Here is a 15,810-nt window from a genome sequence, read left to right on the forward strand (position 1 = left end):
CATTATCATCAATACTGTCAATAGGTGGCTCAGTGAGGTTTGCAGGAGCAGGGGTCTCAAAAAATGTCTTTTAACGGTTAAAAGGCGAACAAATTTGTTAACATCTTTGATTGTTTCAAACAAATCCGCTTTTTTAGTGGGAACATATTTGTTGCCTTTTGCCAAAACCTGTAATTGTGCATGGTTAATAACCGTAGCAGATAAATTTAATACAGATTGTAGCGAAACTGTCTTATGTACCTCCCCCTGGGATATCTGTGCCTTGGATACACATCCTCGGTGCTTGCGTCCAGCTCGGTGTTTTTTCCGTTTTACGATTTTTTTATGTTGAGGAGTACGAACATATTTAGAAGATGAATAAGATGAAAGAGAAGTGTCCGTAGATTCCATAGAGGTTTCAAATTCACTTGAAAAAAAGGAAACTTTTTTATCAGCATTTTTATTGTCCTTTAATATAGATTTTGGTCTATTTTTATGCCAAGTATAGACACAGTTCGTTTTATAATCAATACAGTCCCTGGTATACTTGTTCCTTTTAATCTTAGTAATGGCATCCTCAGTAGTATTGACTTTGGTGATCAGTCGGTCATTTATATTTTTGAACTCATTAGTATTGGAAAATTTAGTGACAGACTCATGTAACTTATTAATTTTAGATTCTAAATCAGCTATTTTTTTCTTTTATTCTTCTATAATGAGGTGCATTAATTTGTTTGAGCATTCGGTGAGTACATTATTCCAGTTGGTGATGAATTAATCATTGTAGATGATATTAGCCATTTTTTTGATACGCAGACCTCTTGGTATGATTTTATTATCCAAATATTTTTGGAGAGTAGTAAAGTCCCACCAGGTCTTAAGTCTGCCTTAACATGGCTTTCTCCAGTTCAAAGAATAAATCATTTAATTCTGACTCACCTTGTGCAACTGCACCTGGACTCAGGGAAAAGATAGCTTGTGCCTTTTTTGAGTCTGTCCTCATTTCCAATGGGAGGAATAACAAGTCCATCCATGTTCATAAAAAACAATGACCTTAAGGGTATGACCGCACTTTGCGTCGTCCTACTTGCAGTTATAAACGCACGTTTTGGTCTTAATTGATTTAGCCAAAGTTGCCTTTTTCAGAAATTTAGCGCTAAAAACGCATGCGTATTTACCGCGTTTTAGATGCGTTTTCAGCGCTTTTTATATGCTTTTTCCCTTGCGTTTTGACAGATGCGTTTTGAACATCAAGACACTGCTAAATAAAGTTTAAATAGTCAAACAGAATGAAAAAAGAGAAAAAAAAACATTAAATTTTTGCATTATTAAAGAAAATAGTTATATGTCATGAAATTATAGCAGTAATATAATATTTATTGCTAAAATAGCAATAAAATCATAATTTTCTTATTTTTAATTGTCGGACTTTGTGTGTGTGTAAAGGGACATATTATTCCATTATTTTAATGTCAGGAAAGCATGCGTTTTTGAAGTGAAAAAAACGCAGTGTTTCTGCAGCTAAAAAGCAGGTAAAACACTGGAATTTTGATGTTTGTTGCTTTTTGTTACTTCTCATTGACTTCAATGTTAGCAAACGCTGCAGAAATGGCAAAAACAATTGACATGCTGCTTCTTTGAACGCATGGTTTTTGCCACAAAATATGCAAATTAAACGCAGCGTTTAGAAACGCAAAGTGCGGTCAGGAAATCCCCATTTCCCATAGACTTTGCTGGATAATCAAAACACATGCCTTTTGGCATGAAAAGGTGCAGTTGAAAGCGGACCTAAAAAGCAGCTCAGACGCAGGTGGAAACGCAAAGTGCGGTCATACCCTTAGATTCACCGTTAGTCCACTTTTTCAATGAAAAGTTCTCTGGTACGAAATGACCACAATGAAGCAGAATCAAATTAAACAAAAAAGTTCAGCCTGCCATTCACCATATGACCTTTCCATCAGGGTGCACGGTAAAAAGCAGAGGGAGGGTGGTCCAACTCCACAGGAAAATCCAAATATAAAGATGGACTTAATTACCGAAATGACCTACAATTCATTTTTTAGTTAAATTTGAAGATTTTTCATTGCATTTAGGAATTGCTTTCCAACTAGAATTAATTAATTTTGGAAGTAGAACTAATAATATGAGTAGTCAGATATTCCGCTTTAAAATTAAATATTTCTGAAATACACTTTTTTTTCACCCCATTTTTTGAGGCATAATGTTGTATTTTTCTGGAAACCAAATGATATATATTTTTGATGTACAATATTGAACTCAGGAAAATTAAATGACAGTTTTTTCATATAAACGCATCTCCAGACCAGGTTCAATAACACGCATAATCCTTATAATCCTTAAGGGTGCTTTACACGCTGCGACTTCGCTAGCGTTTGCTAGCGATGTGGTGCGCGATAGCACCCACCCCCGTCGTTCGTGCGACATTTGGTGATCGCTGCCGTAGCGATCATTATCGCTACGGCAGCGTCACACGCACATACCTTTGCAGTGACGTCGCTGTGACCACCGAACAATCGCTCCTTCAAGGGGGAGGTACGTTCAGCGTCATAGCGACGTCACTGCGGCGTCACTAAGCGGCCGGCCAATAGCAGAGTAGGGGCACAGATGAGCTGCCGGAACATGCTGCCCACCTCCTTCTTTCCTTATTGCTGGTGGACGCAGGTAAGGCGATGTTCGTTGTTCCTGTGGTGTCACACATACCGATGGTGCAACCAGCGGCATGCACCATCAACTATATTATGAAAAGGAGCGACGTGTCAACGATCAACGATTTTTGACGTTTTTGCGATCGTTGATCATCGCTCCTTGGTGTCACACTCTGCGATGTCGCTAATGACGCTGGATGTGCGTCACTAACGACGTGACCCCGACGATATATCGTTAGCGATGTCGCAGCGTGTAAAGCACCCTTTAGTCTTAGATTAATTTAATCAATGAAATAACTGGCAACTCAATTTTCAAGGAAATATACAGATTTTGGAGATTTTTTTGCTCATGAATATTAATATGTATATCATAACAGGAAGTAGTCTTATGGTTTTTTTCATATTTACAAACAACATCTATAGGATATTTAATGCAATGTTTTTAATGATGTAACATTCTGTGCTGGAATTGTATCTGTATTTGCATTTTCTATTGCATTTTTTGTCACTTGAGATTTATATTCCTCTGAGATATTTGATCCTCCTCCCCCCCCCCCCCCATTTTTGTGATCCTGACCATGGACAAGATATAGTTAATGGGCACAGCTGTTGTAATTTATCCATTCCACATGTATTGCATTCCCTTTCTTCAAAGTTTGTATCAATGCCTGCTTTATTCTAAACATATTGCCTATGAGTAAGGGTCACTATTACCTGAAACGCGTAGGGATTTTCTATCTATACATGTATATTTTAACATGTTTCCAATAAAAGGATGTTTTATTTAAATTGAAGATCGAACTACAGGTGCTGGAACTTTTTCTTTGTATTTGGAAATCCTTTGAATGTACACATGTATGAAACCTTTTATAGCCAATGACAAAAAGTCATGGTTAGGTGCTAGTTCCTGCATCTTATCGTGCATTTTCACCTTGGCTTTAAACTTTCACAGCTTTATGACGATGGCTATCCCAGACAGGCGACAGGGATAGAGTTCACCTGCAGAACCAACTGCCCACTGTCCCACTTGCTGATTGCACTAAATAGTCAATTACAAGATGACTGACCAATCATAGGGCTATTCAAAATAGTGACTGGAGAAAATGCTGGTCCCAGCTATAATCTGACTCCTGTCAAGGCTGTAAAGAGATCAGAGGTGTGATGATTCTTCTCACTGTAAGCAAGTTAAAAAAAGCAACTTAACCCCTTCAGGCCAAATCCTGATTCTTTCAGTGCCCATGTTATTCTCCTAGAAGTTTATATATATATGTGTCTGATATGTGTCCTATATGTCTGATTGGTGAGGGTATGACACCCAGCCCCATCGCCTATCAGTTGTACTCAGTGCTGCAGTCAGGTGGCGGATGTGTAGTACCTGGTCGCGGACACTATTCAGTTGGTGGAGCTGTGCTGTGCAGCTCCATAACTGAGCGACATTGTGAACAGCTGATCAATGGGAGTGGCAGATGTCTCACCCTTACCCTTAGGATAGTTCATCAGTGTTAAAGTTCCAGACAACCCCTTTAACTTCATTATCGCTAAAGAAAGTAAAGTCATGATGACACAAAGAAGTTTCTCTGACGCCTCATTGGGGGACCCAGGACCATGGACCATGGGTGTTATGCTGCCTATCCATAGGAGGACACTAAGTAGATGCAAAAACATAGCTCCTCCTCTGCAGTATACACCCCCTGGCCGAGCCAGGCAACCTCAGTTTTAGCTTAGTGTCTATAGGAGGCACATCTCTGCAGACTACTGCAGCAAGAATTTTTTTGTTTTTAGAGGGCGACGGTTCCTTCGGAGACCGAATTCCCAAAACCATCAACAGGCGGGAACGCGGAGTGTTGCCTCCCCGTACCCCCTCCTGCGACGCTGGATCCTGGGCTGTTACTCACTGGACGACAGGTCTCATGGCACTGATTTTCCAGAGCCCAGAGCAGATGAAAACTTCCTCAGCCCCTCTTGCAGGCTCTGAGTTGACATTCGCTCCGCACCAGCGTGACCAGACTGCCATCTCCACAGGAGCTGAGGTGAGATAATTCCGATTTTTCTAGAGCCCCAGAGCATTCCTCAGTCCCTCTGGCAGGGTCTGAGTTGATACGACCGGGCACAGCAGGCGTCAGAATCTGCACACTGGCTCCCTGACAGGAAACTGGAGCAAAAGTCACACTGACTGGATGCACATGGGCTGTGATTTGGCTCCCTGACAGGAAATTGGAGCAAAGGTCACACTGACTGGATGCACATGGGCTGTGATTTGGCTCCCTGACAGGAAATTGGAGCAAAGGTCACACTGACTGGATGCACATGGGCTGTGATTGCAGACACCTGCATAGCATTCCACCCGTGGCGGGTGAGGACAACTCCCTGGACTAAGTGCACCCGCAGCTGTGGTACACTTATAGAGGTTTTTCTGTCCACCATTGTTGTGCAGGGCTGGAGGGGGGAAGGGGAGTCCCTTCCCACCATTTTTTTGTTTATTATATTTTCTCATGCCTTCTTGTCAGAGCTAAGCCCTGCCCCCTACGACACTCGATAAGCCACGCTCCCTCAATAAAGCGCGCGTAACCCTTATCACACAGGATCTGCAGAGCATTGCTGCAGAGCATTGCTCCCTCTTGTTGTGATCAGAGCCTGTGGGCGTCTCTCAGAGCTGGCTTCCTCCTTCCCACAGGAACTGTGACGCAGGAGGGGGAAGGGGTCATCAGGGTTCTGGATGAGATATAGCCTCACTTGCATATTAACTCTGCAGAGGATTGCTCCCTCATTACAATCAGAGTTTGTGGCTCATTAGCCAGGGGCTGCAGTCACATGTTTTATGCCCTGCACAACTACAGCAACAACTATAAGACTATTAATGTATCCTGCCATGCTAAGCTACTAGGGGATGATAGCCCCTCTTCCTTCTGTGAGTCCGGTGCCTTTGTAGCTCCCCCCCCACCACCACCGCAGCAACCGCTGCCAGCCCAGAGCCTACGGCTCCCAGTCCCCCAGAATGGGCACATTTCCCAGAACCTGGTGCTGGCTATGCAACATCGTCCTACACCCCTCGGGGCCCCTGGACAGAACACAGCCTGATGACCCCTCTATAGAGGGTCCTTCTGATAAGAATCAGCCCTCTGCTTCACCGGTTGCAGATCAGAAAAAGGGCATGTCCCCCATGGGTCTCCCTCTTGGGTACACAGATGGGGTTCTCCCACATGTTCCGCAGTCTCTGAGGAGCCGGAGGAAGGGGAATGATGTTTGTACCGGGATGATTTCTTGGTTTCAACCTCCCCGAGCGATCAAGCTGCGATGGACTCCCTTATTGCAGCAATCCACCAAAACTCTGCATGTGGAAGATCTCCCATCCACTACTACTGACCCTGCGGTCTCCTTTAAAAGGGTGAAGAAACCTCAAAAAAAAAAGAGCTTTTTGACGCCCCTTCGGTATCCGTAAACTCATGGAGTCCCGGTACCCCTTTGGCTTAGCTGTCTCTGTCTCTAAAGGCTGGGCCGATCCGGCCTCGGTGGACCCTCACCCGGCTTCCACCTGCCTGAAAGACCCTCCTGTCTTTTACTTGATGGATCCTCCTTCAAGGACCCGACAGACAGACAAGTGGAGCAGCTCAATCACTCTGCCTCGAGGCCGCGGGTCCCTCTCCCCTTCCGTGTGGGTCGCACAGGCACCAGGACTACCAGTTTCCCTCAGACCCTCACAGATGTAACTGTTCACATTGCTGCGGTGTACCTCATGCAGGCCTCCCTCGGCGCTGCTACCTGCGCAGTTATTGCCGCCTCAAATACCATAGCCATCCGTAAGGCCCTCTGGTTCCGATAATGGAGAGTGGACTCGGTCTCTAAGAAGCCTCTCACAGTACTCCTTTCCAGACCGATGGTTTGCCGATCGTCTGGACAGGCTCTTTTTTTGTCTGACGCCACGGGAGGAAAAGGGTACCTCCCTCCCCCAACTCTAGCCCAGGATGTTTTGGGTTTTTTTTACTAGACACGCAGGGCCCGACCTTCTCAGCCCTCCCCGAGTCCACCTCGTCCTGGCAGTCTAGACAAAGACCGAGAAGTCTCGTCCCTCTCCATTTGGGCCGCCGCCTCAGACCACAAATGGGTGTGATACCTTGTGTCTTACGTTACCACATTGAATTCTGGACCCAATCCCCTGGTCAGTCTTTTCTCTCAACCCCCCCCAAACAGTCCAAAACACCACGAGGCCTGCTCCTCAGCAATCCACTCCCTCCAAACGGCGGGGGTGATGGTACCTGTTCTGGACGGCGAGAGGTTCAAGGCTATTCCAACCTATCGTGGTCGCCAAAGAAAAAAAAAAGATGGGTCAGTTCGTCCCATCCTGGACCTCTAACACCTGAGCAAACATGTGCATGTAAGGAGATTCAGAATGGACTTCCTAGGGTCCATTATTACCTTTATGGTCGAAGGAGAATTCCTTACCTCCCTAGCTTCAGGGACGCGTACCTTCACATACCCATCGCTCCAGCTCACAAAAGTTCCTCCGCTTCGCGGTTCAGGACTTCTTTTTTTCATTTGTGGCCCTACCCTCGGCTCTGCTACAGCACCAAGGGTCTTAACTAAGGTCATGGCGGCCGCCATGAGTGCCCTTCACGCCAGGAGAGTGGCTGTTCTGCCTTGCTTGGATGACCTCCTCATCAAGGCCTCAACCAGCGTGCAGATCTCTGTGGGCACCCTATCCCGCTTAGGGTGGCTTCTGACTCCAGTTAAATCATCCCCGGTCGCGCCAAAATCCGTCACCTCCCTGGGCATGTCCCTGGACACTCTTCGGGGCTTGATATTTCTCCCTCAAGTCAAGGCGACCGCTCTACAACAAGCGGTACACTGCCCTCTACGTACTTCTGTCACTTCATACGATTCAGTATGAGAATGCTAGGTAGGATAGCGGCGGCTATAGAGGCAGTGCTGCTCACTTAGCCACACCACCGCCCACTGCAGCTTGCGCTTCTAGCTGCCTGGGACAAGAGCCCCTTTTCCTTGGATGAACTTTTCACCTGACACCTTCAGTCAGGTATGCGCTTTACTGGTGGCTTCAGTCCTCTTCCATATCGAGAAAAAGTTTTGCTCCCCCAAGTGGACTGGCTACTCCTGACCACGGACGCCAGCCTCTTTGTCTGGGGATCAGCGTACTGGCTCCACACTGCTTCGGGACGTTGGACACCCCAGGAGTCTTCCCTTCCCAGAAATCATCCTGAAAATCAGCGCGATCTTCTCGCGCTCAGGTCATCCCCCCCTTCTGCTAGCAGGTCGTTTGATTCGGGTCCAATTGGGCAATGCAACAGCTGTGGCCTGTGTCAATCAGCAGGGAGGTACCAGCAGCAAGACAGCTTATCTAAGCCAGGGAAGGAGTCTTGCGAGGATAATTTGCATATTCCCAGTGCCTTCTGGGATAAGTGAAGAGTCACCGCGAGCTCAAGGAGAACCGGGTTTTGGCCGTTACAGCCGGAAGGAAGACTTCTGAAAGCCAGGGAAGGAGTCTTGCGAGGATAATTTGCATATTCCCAGTGCCTTCTGGGATAAGTGAAGAGTCACCGCGAGCTCAAGGAGAACCGGGTTTTGGCCGTTACAGCCGGAAGGAAGACTTCTGAAAGCCAGGGAAGGAGTCTTGCGAGGATAATTTGCATATTCCCAGTGCCTTCTGGAATAAGTGAAGAGTCACCGCGAGCTCAAGGAGAACCGGGTTTTGGCCGTTACAGCCGGAAGGAAGACTTCTGAAAGCCAGGGAAGGAGTCTTGCGAGGATAATTTGCATATTCCCAGTGCCTTCTGGGATAAGTGAAGAGTCACCGCGAGCTCAAGGAGAACCGGGTTTTGGCCGTTACAGCCGGAAGGAAGACTTCTGAAAGCCAGGGAAGGAGTCTTGCGAGGATAATTTGCATATTCCCAGTGCCTTCTGGGATAAGTGAAGAGTCACCGCGAGCTCAAGGAGAACCGGGTTTTGGCCGTTACAGCCGGAAGGAAGACTTCTGAAAGCCAGGGAAGGAGTCTTGCGAGGATAATTTGCATATTCCCAGTGCCTTCTGGAATAAGTGAAGAGTCACCGCGAGCTCAAGGAGAACCGGGTTTTGGCCGTTACAGCCGGAAGGAAGACTTCTGAAAGCCAGGGAAGGAGTCTTGCGAGGATAATTTGCATATTCCCAGTGCCTTCTGGGATAAGTGAAGAGTCACCGCGAGCTCAAGGAGAACCGGGTTTTGGCCGTTACAGCCGGAAGGAAGACTTCTGAAAGCCAGGGAAGGAGTCTTGCGAGGATAATTTGCATATTCCCAGTGCCTTCTGGGGTAAGTGAAGAGTCACCGCGAGCTCAAGGAGAACCGGGTTTTGGCCGTTCCAGCCGGAAGGAAGACTTCTGAAAGCCAGGGAAGGAGTCTTGCGAGGATAATTTGCATATTCCCAGTGCCTTCTGGGATAAGTGAAGAGTCACCGCGAGCTCAAGGAGAACCGGGTTTTGGCCGTTACAGCCGGAAGGAAGACTTCTGAAAGCCAGGGAAGGAGTCTTGCGAGGATAATTTGCATATTCCCAGTGCCTTCTGGAATAAGTGAAGAGTCACCGCGAGCTCAAGGAGAACCGGGTTTTGGCCGTTACAGCTGGAAGGAAGACTTCTGAAAGCCAGGGAAGGAGTCTTGCGAGGATAATTTGCATATTCCCAGTGCCTTCTGGGATAAGTGAAGAGTCACCGCGAGCTCAAGGAGAACCGGGTTTTGGCCGTTACAGCCGGAAGGAAGACTTCTGAAAGCCAGGGAAGGAGTCTTGCGAGGATAATTTGCATATTCCCAGTGCCTTCTGGGATAAGTGAAGAGTCACCGCGAGCTCAAGGAGAACCGGGTTTTGGCCGTTACAGCCGGAAGGAAGACTTCTGAAAGCCAGGGAAGGAGTCTTGCGAGGATAATTTGCATATTCCCAGTGCCTTCTGGAATAAGTGAAGAGTCACCGCGAGCTCAAGGAGAACCGGGTTTTGGCCGTTACAGCCGGAAGGAAGACTTCTGAAAGCCAGGGAAGGAGTCTTGCGAGGATAATTTGCATATTTTAGCCTGTCTTCTTCATTGTGAGCGTGAGTGAGCAAAGTGTGAGCAAAAGTAAGTGTGAATAGAATTGTTTGTATTTAGTTGTTTAATTACTTAACATTTGTTTAGTGCTATCCCCATTAGAAAATGTGCTCCACTATTGCTAATGCGATCCAGTGTACATCTTGTCTCATGTATGCAGTCCTTGAAAAGCCGTTCGAGGGTGCATACTGTTGTTCGAGATGTGCGCAAGTTGCACGTTTGGAAGCCCAGATACTGGATCTAAATGAGCAGCTGGCAACTCTGAGATGCATTAGCAATATGGAAAGGAGTGTGCTGCTCACTGAGCAGCAGCTTGCTGGGTCAGATGTGAGGGAGGATCGTAGTAGGGAGCGGCAGGACGGTGAGGTAGGTAGCTGGGTGACAGTTAGAAAGGGGGGTAAAGGGAAAAGTGCTAGGGAGGCTAGTCCTGAACTGACACACCCCAATAGGTTTGCAAACTTGGCAGATGAGGGGGATGTCATTACAGGGGTAGCATTGCTGCAGCAAGGCATGACCTCTGAACGCCAGAGGAGTGTCTGCTCCAGTAAGGGGGGGAATAGGAGTGCAGGGCAGGCAAGACAGGTACTGGTAGTGGGGGACTCAATTATTAGGGGGACAGATAGGGCAATCTGTCACAAAGACAGGGATCGCCGAACAGTGTGTTGTCTTCCTGGCGCTCGAGTTCGGCACATCGCTGATCGGGTTGACAGATTACTGGGAGGGGCTGGGGAGGACCCAGCGGTCATTGTACATATTGGCACAAATGACAAAGTTAGAGGTAGGTGGAAGGTCCTTAAAGATGATTTCAGGGAATTAGGTTGTAAGCTTAAAGCATGGACCTCAAAGGTGGTATTTTCGGAAATACTACCTGTGCCACGAGCCACACCAGAGAGGCAAAGAGAGATCAGGGAGGTTAACAGGTGGCTCAAGAATTGGTGTAGGAAAGAGGGTTTTGGGTTCCTGGAGAATTGGGCCGACTTTTCAGTTGGCTACAGATTCTATGCTAGGGATGGGCTGCATCTTAATGGGGAGGGTGCAGCTCTGCTGGGGCAGAAAATGGCTAGAAGGTTGGAGGAGTGTTTAAACTAGGAATGGGGGGCGAGGGTATTCACTTTATAGAAGGGGAATGTAGTGCAGATAGTGACCAGGGCACAAGTAATGAAATTGGGGGTGGTACGGGGGGAAGGGTTAGGACAGTCAATACAGTAAGCAGGAATATAGGTACAGAGTCATACGTAACGTGCATGTACACTAATGCCCGAAGCCTCACAAATAAGGTGGAGGAATTAGAATTAATATTGTTGGAAGAAAATTATGATATAGTGGGGATATCAGAGACATGGCTGGATGAGAGCTATGACTGGGCTGTTAATTTACAGGGTTATAGCCTATTCAGGAATGACCGTACAAATAAGCGAGGGGGAGGTGTGTGTCTATATGTAAAATCATCCTTAAAACCCATCCTGCGTGACAACATATGTGAGGGTACTGAGAATGTAGAGTCCCTATGGGTGGAGATAAGGGGGGGGAGAGTGAATAATAAAATACTGATAGGGGTGTGTTATAAGACGCCGAATATTATGGAAGAGGTAGAGAATCTCCTCATAAAGCAAATTGATAAAGCAGCGAGTCTCGGAGAGGTAATTATTATGGGGGACTTTAACTATCCTGATATAAATTGGGGAACAGAAACTTGCAGTTCCAGCAAAGGAAATAGATTTTTGATAACAATGAAAGATAATTACCTTTCACAAATGGTACAGGACCCCACAAGACGGGGAGCACTACTAGACCTTGTACTAACCAATAGGCCAGACCGCATATCAAATATACAAGTTGGGGGTTACTTGGGGAATAGTGATCACAAAATAATAAGTTTTCATGTATTCTTTAGTAAGATGTATAGTAGAGGGGCTACAAGGACACTAAACTTCAGGAAAGCAAATTTTAAACGGTTGAGAGATGATCTTAGTGCAATAAACTGGGATGATGTACTAAGTAATAAAAGTACACAAAGCAAATGGGAGACTTTTATGAGCATCCTGAATAGGGCTTGTGCACAAAATATACCCTATGGAAACAAACATGCTAGAAATAGGAGGAAACCCCTATGGCTAAATAGAGCTGTAAGGGAAGCAATAAAAGAAAAACAGAAAGCCTTAAAAGAATTAAAGAGGGTAGGTAGTGATGAGGCATTATATAATTATAGAAAATTAAATAAAATATGTAAAAAGCAAATTAAGTTAGCTAAGTTTGAGACAGAGAGACTCATTGCGAGAGAAAGTAAAAATAATCCTAAAATATTCTTTAACTACATAAACAGTAAAAAACTGAAAAGCGATAGTGTTGGCCCCCTTAAAAATAGTCTTGGTGAAATGGTGGAAGGGGATGAGGGTAAAGCCAACCTGCTGAATGACTTTTTTTCTACGGTTTTTATACAAGAAAATGCCATGGCAGATGACATGACCAGTGATGCCATAAATTCACCCTTGAATATTACCTGCTTAACCCAGCAGGAAGTACGCCGCCGCCTCGAAATCACTAAGGTTGACAAATCTCCGGGCCCGGATGGCATACACCCCAGAGTACTACAGGAATTGAGTTGTGTGATAGATAGACCATTATTTTTAATCTTCTCAGATTCCTTAATAACAGGGTCGGTACCGCAGGACTGGCGCATAGCAAATGTGGTGCCAATATTCAAAAAGGGGACAAAAACTGAGCCGGGAAATTATAGGCCGGTAAGTTTAACCTCTACGGTTGGTAAAATCCTTGAGGGTTTCTTGAGAGATGCTATACTGGAGTATCTCAAGAAAAATAACCTTATGACAGAGTATCAACATGGGTTTATGAGGGATCGATCCTGTCAAACTAATTTGATCAGCTTCTATGAAGAGGTAAGTTCAAGCCTGGACCAGGGAAATGCAGTGGATGTTGTGTATATGGACTTTTCAAAAGCTTTTGATACGGTGCCACACAAAAGGTTGGTACATAAAATGAGAATAATGGGGATAGGGGAAAATATGTGTAACTGGGTTAAAAACTGGCTCAGTGATAGGAAACAAAGGGTGGTTATTAATGGTACGTACTCGGACTGGGTCTCAGTTCATAGTGGGGTACCACAGGGGTCAGTATTGGGCCCGCTTCTTTTCAACATATTTATAAATGACCTTGTTGGGGGCATGCGGAGTAGAATTTCAATATTTGCAGATGATACTAAACTCTGCAGGGTAATCAATACAGAGGAGGATAATTTTATATTACAGGGAGATTTATGTAAATTGGAGGATTGGGCTGAGAAGTGGCAATTGAAGTTTAATGTAGATAAATGTAAGGTCATGCACTTGGGTAGAGGAAATAACATTTATGATTATGTACTTAATTGTAGAACACTGGGTAAAACAGACACAGAAAAAGACTTGGGTGTATGGGTGGATGGTAAACTTCACTTTAGTGGACAGTGTCAGGCAGCTGCTGCCAGGGCTAATAAAATAATGGGATGTATTAAAAGAGGTATAAGTGTTCATGAAAAAAATATAGTTCTACCTCTGTACAAGTCACTAGTGCGACCGCACTTAGAATACTGTGTACAATTCTGGTCACCGATATATAAGAAGGACATAGCTGAACTGGAGAGGGTGCAAAGAAGAGCGACCAAGATTATTAGAGGAATGGGGGGGCTGCAATACGAAGACAGGTTATTAAACTTGGGGTTATTTAGTCTGGAAAAACGAAGGCTTAGGGGAGATCTAATCACAATGTATAAATATATGAGGGGACAGTACAGAGACCTTTCCAAAGATCTATTTACACCTAGGCCTGCGACTGGAACACGGGGGCATCCGCTACGTCTTGAGGAAAGAAGGTTTAATCATAATCACAGACGAGGATTCTTTACTGTACGAGCAGTGAGACTATGGAACTCTCTGCCACATGATGTTGTAATGAGTGATTCACTACTAACATTTAAGCAGAGCCTGGATGCCTTTCTTGAAAAATTTAATATAACCAGTTATGTATATTAGATTTTATGACAGGGTATTGATCCAGGGAACTAGTCTGATTGCCGGATGTGGAGTCAGGAAGGAAATTTTTTCCCCATTGGAACTTGTTTGCCACATTGGGGTTTTTTGCCTTCCTCTGGATCAACATGTTAGGCTACGGGTTGAACTAGATGGACTTAGAGTCTCCCTTCAACCTTAAAAACTATGATACTATGATACTATGATCTCGAGGTCCTCAGGATCCTCACCTGGACCGAATCGACGGGGGTCTATGTTTTCAGCGTTACACATACCGGGAGTAGAGAACTGGGTGGCGGACCTTCTAAGTCGCCAAGGCCTGGCCGCCGGAGAGTGGTTTCTCCACCCGGAAGTGTTCCCACACATCTGCACTCACTGGAGTACACCAGACGTGGAATTAATGGTGCTCTATAAATAAATAATAATAATCTAATGGCCTCAAGGTTGAACGCAAAGGTACCCGCATTCTTAACCAGGTCACGTGACCCACAGTCCATTGGCGTGGATGCTCTAGTCTCCTAATGTCATTTCCGTCCAACTTACATATTTTTCGCCTCTGCCCCTGCTGCCGCAAGTAATCAGGAAGATCAAGGCAGAAGGAGTCCCGGTGATACTAATAGCACCGGACTAGCCCAGGTGCGCCTGGTAAGCTGAATTAGTACAATTGCTCATGGCGCCTCGTAAGCATCCCAGACTTGCTGACCCAAAGGCCCATTTCCCATCAGTACTCCAGAGCCCTGAAGCTGACGGCCTGGCCATTGAGACCTGGACTTTAAAAAGAGGGAGATTCTCTCCTGCGGTCATCTCCACCATGTACAGTGCCCGAAAGCCGGCCTTCATCCCATATTTACCACCGTACGTGGAAAACTTTCCTTTCCCCGTGCAGGGAATCTAATGTCCAACCTATGCCTCTGGCGATCCCCAGAATTCTTGATTTTTTTTTTTTTTTGCAGTCAGGTTGCAAAAGGGGTTGGCCCTCAGCTCCCTTAAGGGGCAGGTTTCATCTTTCTCAATATTCTATCAGTACCGCCTAGCTTGCAATCCGCAAGTCAAGACTTTCCTCAAGGGTGTTTCCCATCTAGTTTCCCTGTATAAACGGTCGCTGGACCCATGGGACCTCAATCTCGTTTTGGACGGTATCCAGAGGTCCCCTTTTGAACCTCTTAAGGAATCTTCTCTTGCTCTTCTCTTCTGGAAGGTAACATTCTTAGGGGCGATTACATCCATCAGACAAGTTTCGGAACTGGCATCACTCTTGCCGCGAACCCTTTCTGATCTTTCATCAGGACAAGGTGGTTCTACGCCCCTTTTCCGGATTTTCTTCCGATGGTTATTTCCCGTTTCATATGAACGAGGACATTGTTCTGACTTCCTTTTTGTCCACACCCAGTCCATAGGGTGGAAATGTTTCATCTTGTGAGGGCTCTCAGATATTACGTACCCAGGACAGCCCCTTTAGGAACATAGACTCTTTGTTCGTCATTCCTGAAAGGCCTAAGAAAGGACAGGCAGCTTCATAGGCAATGCTGGCTCGCTGGATTCGCTCTGCGATCCATGAAGTCTACCGCTTGCAACTTAAGCCCATTCCTAGTGGGCTGCGGACTCATTCCACGCGAGCAGTTGGTGCCTCTTGGGCCATTAGGCATCAGCCTTCAGTGGAACAGAGGTGTAAGGCTGCGACCTGGTCTTGCCTACATACTGTTTCAAAGCATTACTGAATCCGTACCCAGGCTTCGGCTGAAGCGAACCTAGATAGGAAAATTCTGCAAACAATAGTGGAGTACCTATCTCAGTAGGCGCTCCTGGCTATCTGGGACTGGTTCCTAGTCCTTGGGTTGCGTTGTTTATTGTTTACCCACTCATGGACTGCTTTAGGACGTCCGATGGTCCTGTGTCCCCCAATGAGGCATCAGAGAAAAACGGATTTTTGTGTACTCACCGTAAAATAGTTTTCTCTTAGCCATCATTGGGGGACACAGCACCCACCCTGTTGCCCTGTTGGGCCTTGGTTCTCTCAGTACCTTATTTGGTTATGACTCATTTTTTTTTTTTCTCATGTTCCTCTGTTGAGAAGTTTTTAC

At 45.9% G+C, this 15,810-nt stretch overlaps 1 protein-coding gene across 1 annotated transcript in view; it reads left to right on the forward strand.

Annotated features, from left to right (window-relative positions):
- LOC142289738 (uncharacterized) overlaps positions 1-15,810 on the forward strand; it is an 834,494-nt gene that overhangs the window by 232,810 nt on the left and 585,874 nt on the right. The gene's annotated exons all lie outside the window — the stretch shown is intronic.

This window comes from Anomaloglossus baeobatrachus, chromosome 2 (assembly GCF_048569485.1).
Source record: "Anomaloglossus baeobatrachus isolate aAnoBae1 chromosome 2, aAnoBae1.hap1, whole genome shotgun sequence".
NCBI lineage: Eukaryota > Metazoa > Chordata > Amphibia > Anura > Aromobatidae > Anomaloglossus > Anomaloglossus baeobatrachus.